Source organism: Myotis myotis, unplaced genomic scaffold (genome assembly GCF_014108235.1).
Source record: "Myotis myotis isolate mMyoMyo1 unplaced genomic scaffold, mMyoMyo1.p scaffold_m19_p_2, whole genome shotgun sequence".
In the NCBI taxonomy this organism is placed as follows: domain Eukaryota; kingdom Metazoa; phylum Chordata; class Mammalia; order Chiroptera; family Vespertilionidae; genus Myotis; species Myotis myotis.
Window position 1 is genome coordinate 215979117 of NW_023416324.1, and position 5596 is coordinate 215984712.

Below are 5596 nucleotides of genomic sequence, written 5' to 3' on the forward strand. Positions count from 1 at the left end.
GCTTCTCCGCGCTGCCCCTGGGTCACTGCTCAGACCCCCCTCAGTGCTGGGCACTTTTGAAAAACCTCACCCAAGGATGATTCCCTCTCCCCGCCCCCCCACCCCCCGTGATTGGTAGAGAGAGTGGAAGGTGGGGGAGAAGAGGGAGGCAAGAGGAGAGAAACATGGATGTGAGAGAGACGCATCGATTGGTTGCCTCCCACACGCACCCCAACCAGAGCCAGGGATTGAACCTGCAGCCCAGGTATGTGGCCGTGACCGGGAATCAAACCGGCAACCTTTTGGTGTGAGAGCTGATGCTCTAACCACTGAGCACGCCGGCCAGGGCAGTGCTGGGTACTTATCTGTGCAAACTGGACAAGGCCCCGGTACCCAAACAGCTGCTCAGTGCACGCAGGCTGAGCGTTGCTGCAGAGCATCGTTTAGAAGAGATTAGCGTTGAAGTCAGCAGACTGAGTGAAGCAGACGCCCTTCCATGTGTGGGTGCGTCTCGTCTAGTCAGTTGAAGGCCCTGAGGGAAGGAACACTAGGTCTCCAGGGGACGAGGGGCTTTGCCTTGAGGCAGCTTTGGACTCAACTGGAAGATCAGCTCTTGCCTGTGGGCATTCCCCCCAGAGTCTGGACTTGCCTGCCTCCACAATCCTGTGAGCTGGTTCCTTAAAATAAGGGTTTCTCTCTCTGTCTCTCTGTCTCTCCCTTTCCACACACACATCACACCTGATTAGTTCTGTTTCTCTGGAGAACCCTGATACACTCCTTCTATCCAGTTTACTTCCTCTCTCTTCCACTGTGTCCAATCTGCTGTTAAGCCCATCCTCTGACATTTATTTATTTACTAGAGGCCGGGTGCACAGGATTCGTGCACTGGTGGGGGGCGTGGCCTGTGGGGATTGGCCCACTGCAGGAGCAGCTGCTCGTTATGGGTTCAATCAGCAAGACAGACCACCGACTCGGCCTTTATTAAGCTGGCCAGTGACTACAGCACGTCCCTCCTCACAGGCGGCCTCGTACTGCAGTGGTGACCAAGGGTATAGCAAAGCTTTTATTTGCAACAACTACAAAGCATTTCATTAGCTGTTCCTAGTACTGGCAGGGTAAAAAGTTCACAAAAAATTCACAAGTACAAATGGGAGGAAAATGGGGTCACACCTGGCTGGGTTTAATCGTAATACATTGTTTGTCTAAGATAGTAATTTTTCTATGCCATGTTCCCTACCCCTTAGCACATTATGTCCCGGTCCATGTCCACTGGGATGATTTATAAGATCAAAATAACTTTCTATTGTTAAGCCAAACAGCAGGGTTAAAGTGAAACTACAGTTTCCACCTGAGATGACTGCTACTGTACTTCACTGCTCACCCGGTCAGCTGAGCGGCGCTCCTACTGTGGGAGCGCACTGACCACCAGGGGGCAGCTCCTGCATTGAGCGACCCTTTGGTTGACCGGTCGTTCTGGTCGTTCCGCCGTTCAGTCGCTGGGCTTTAATATATAGGATTATTTTTCATCCTCACCCAAGGATACTTTTCCATTGATTTTTAGGGAGAGTGGAAGAGAGGGAAAGACAGAGAAACATCAATGTGAGAGAAACACATCAATTGGTTGCCTCTTGCACGAGCCCTGACCAGGGCCCAGGCCAGGGAGGAGCCTGCAACTGAGGTATGTGCCCTTGACTGGACTCGAACCCGGGACCCTTCAGTCCGCAGGCCAATGACACTCTATCCACTGAGCAACACGGGCCGAGCCCATCCTCTGACGTTTAAGTTTCCCTGGCTGTACTTTGCATTTCCAGAGGTATTTGCCTGCTCTCCCCAAAAGGCATTTTCCCTTCTTGGGGTGCAGCAGGGATCACAGCTCCCGAGCACCCTCTCCCTCCCCAGAGTGAACTATGTTCTCCCTCCTGCTGTCCCTGCGTTTCTCCCGGAGCAGCCCTGCCCCACCTGTGGACCCTGACCTGTGCCATGTGCTGGCCGAAGGCATGAGGGCGGAAGCGCTTGCCCCACACCCGGCAGAAGCTTCGGGACCGCGGGAGGGTGGCACTTCCTTCCCCTTCGGCACCTCCTTCAGCCCCGGCCTGAGAACGAAGTCCCTGAGGTTGGGACAGAGCCACAGCGGCCCCCGGCCCCACAATGAGGAAGAAACAAGCCTGTTTGTGTGTTTCTATCAGGGTTGTTTCTGTTCTTGCTCACGATGCTTCCTGTTTGGGTCCTGCCTGTCCGACAGCCAGCCCTGAAGTGTTCTGTTTTCTGTTAATCCTCCCCCAAGGGTATTTCCCCATGATATTCAGAGATTTAGAGAGAGCAGAAGGGAAGTGGGGGGGGGGGAGGAGAGAGAGAGAAACATTGATGTGAGAGAGACATTGATTGGTTGCCTCCCCCACGCACCCTGACTGGGGCCAGGGGTCGAACCTGCAACCCAGGTCCGTGCCCTTGACCAGAAATCGAACCCGTGACCCTTTGGTGCATGGCTGACACTCTAACCACTGAGCCACCAGCCAGAGCATAGCCCTGAAGTGTTTTTTTGTTTTTTTTTAAATTAATCCTCACCTGAAGATATTCCTCCATTGACTTTTAGAGATGGTGGAAGGGACAGGGAGAGACAGAGGGAGAGAGACATCGATTGGTTGCTTCCCGAATGTGCCCCCATTGGCTGGGAATGGAACCCGCAACTCAAGTATGTGCCCTTGACCTGGAATAGAACCTGCGGCCCTTTGGGGTGTGTGTGTGTGGGGGAGGCACACTCCAACCACTGAGCAACATGGACCAGGTGGCAGGTTTGATCCTCAAAGCAGCGGTCAAGACATAAACAGAGACAATAGCTAAGAGCTGGAACAGCCCAAGTGCCCGTCCGTGGACGAGTGGATGGAAAAGCGGAGGGACAGGCACAGCCTGGAACACTGTGCAGCTGTGAAAAGAGGGCTCTTACCCTTTGGGGCAGCACGGACGGACCTGGAGAGCATGATGCTCAGTGGAATAGCCACACTGAGAAAGACACAGGTCACATGATCTCACTCATCTGTGGCATCTGATGAACAGAGTGAACTGACCAACAAAGTAAGACCCGCAGCCGGGAGGCAGGGAGCAGACTGACACACCTCCATGTGGGGTTGGGGGCGAGAAGAGAGAAACGGACGACCTTATATATGTATAGGCACAGCCCATGGACACGGGCCACAGGGGGTGAAGACCTGGGGGTGGGGATGGTGGGAGGGGACTGGGAGGAAGGAGGTAAAGTGGGGAAATGGAAGACATCTGTAACACTATCAACAATAAAAAATATTAAAAAAAGAGACATAAACAGAGTTGTTAGGAGGACAGAGAATTTGTGGGAGGACTTGTTTTCACAACTAAACAAATATCCGTCAGAGCAGGGGGAGGTGTGAACAGAAGGAGGTGTGAGCAGGGGGAGGTGTGCGCAGGGGAGGTGTGAGCAGGGGGAGGTATGAGTGGGGGGAGGTGTGAGCAGGGCAAGGTGTGAGCAGGGCAAGGTGTGAGCAGGGGGAGGTGTGAGCGGGGCAAGGTGTGAGCAGGAGAGGTGTGAGCGGGGGAGAGGTGTGAGCAGAGGTAGGTGTGCGCGGGGGAGGTGTGAGCAGGGGAAGGTGTGAGCAGGGGGAGGTGTGCGCGGGGGAGGTATGTGCTGGAGAGGTGTGTGCAGGGGGAGGTGTGAACAGGGGGAGGTGTGTGCAGGGGCGAGGTGTGAACAGGGGGAGGTGTAAGCAGGGGCGAGGTGTGAGCAGGGGGGAGGGGTGCACAGGGGGGAGGTGTGCGCTGGGGGAGGTGTGCGCAGGGGGAGGTGTGAGCAGGGGGAGGTGTGTGCAGCGGAGGTGTGAGCGGGGAGAGGTGTGAGCAGAGGGGAGGTGTGCGCTGGGGGAGGTGTACGCAGGGGGAGGTGTGTGCAGCGGAGGTGTGAGCGGGGCGAGGTGTACGCAGGGGGAGGTGTGTGCTGGGGGAGGTGTACGCAGGGGGAGGTGTGTGCAGCGGAGGTGTGAGCGGGGCGAGGTGTGAGCAGAGGGGAGGTGTGCGCAGGGGGAGGTGTGAGCAGGGGCGAGGTGTGAGCAGGGGGAGGTGTGCGCGGGGGAGGTATGTGCTGGAGAGGTGTGTGCAGGGGGAGGTGTGAACAGGGGGAGGTGTGTGCAGGGGCGAGGTGTGAACAGGGGGAGGTGTGCGCAGGGGCGAGGTGTGAGCAGGGGGGAGGTGTGCACAGGGGGGAGGTGTGCGCTGGGGGAGGTGTACGCAGGGGGAGGTGTGAGCAGGGGGAGGTGTGTGCAGCGGAGGTGTGCGCTGGGGGAGGTGTACGCAGGGGGAGGTGTGTGCTGGGGAGGTGTGTGCAGGGGGAGGTATGAACAGGGTGAGGTGTGGCCCCAGCCTCCAGCTCGTCCTGCTCCCCAGGACTCCCACCTGCGAAGGAGGCTGCTCTGTCCACTCCTCCCTGGGAACCCACAGAGTGTGTCTCTCTCTAAAGATGTTTTTATTGCTGTCAGAGAGGAAGGGCGAGGGCGAGGGCTTCACGCAAGGAGGACGCTCCTCAGACGGAGGGAGGGTTCAGGCAGATCAGCAGGAAGGATGCGGAGGGACCAGGGCAGGGGAGGTTGCTGAGGGGCAGCTCCTTTCTTCTCTCCTGAGCCGATGCGTCCCCAGGCCTCCCGTTACCCCTGGGGGAGGAGCCTGCGGGAGGTAGACAAGCAGTTTCTCCCTCATGGGAGACAAGCCCCAGCTAGAGTGAGGGCCCTGAGAACTGAAAGCATGGTCACTCCCTCACAATCCGCTGTGGAAAATAATGTTAAAATTTTGCACCGTAAAATGACACAAGGAAAGCGCACGGACATCTGGTCTCCACCCAGGCATGTCGTTAAAAATGCCGTTATTTCAGGTTGTGTTTTTCCTCTTTGGGGGCCTTTGAATCTGCTTTGCTGGGCGATGTGGCACAGGGAAGCGGGGTGTGTGGCAGAGCTGTTTGTGGAGTTCAGGTCACACCCACGAGAGTATGTTTCAGGTAAGAACAGCTTTGTGGAATGCCTACTGTGTGCGGGAGCAAAAGCACCTACTGTGCGCGGGCAGTGGGAGGGCCTCCTGTGTATGGGCAGCGGGAGGGCCTCCTGTGCGTGGGCAGCGGGAGGGCCTCCTGTGTGCGGGCAGTGGGAGGGCCTCCTGTGTGCGGGCAGCAGGAATGCCTACTGTGTGTGGGGAGCGGGAGCACCTACTGTGTGCGGGCAGCGGGGAGGCATCTTTAACAAGTGCACTGAGCCCAAGGCCTTTGCCTCCCTCGTCCAGGTGGGGAAACGGCTCCCAGTAGACAGCAGGCAGGACTACCAAATACCCGCTGAGTGAATGGACATAAAAAATGACAGCAAGCCCTGGCCAGTGTGGCTCAGTGGATAGAGCATCGACCTGTGGACTGAAGGGTCCCAGGTTTGACCCCGGACAAGGGCATGTACCTCGGTTGCAGTCTCGATCCCTGGGCCTGGTCAGGGCGCAAGCAGGAGGCAACCAATGGATGCATCTCTCACATTGATGTTATCTCTGTATCTCTCTGCCTCCCTTCCATTCTCTCTAAAAATCAATGGCAGAAAACAAACAAACAAATAAACAAACAAAGAGA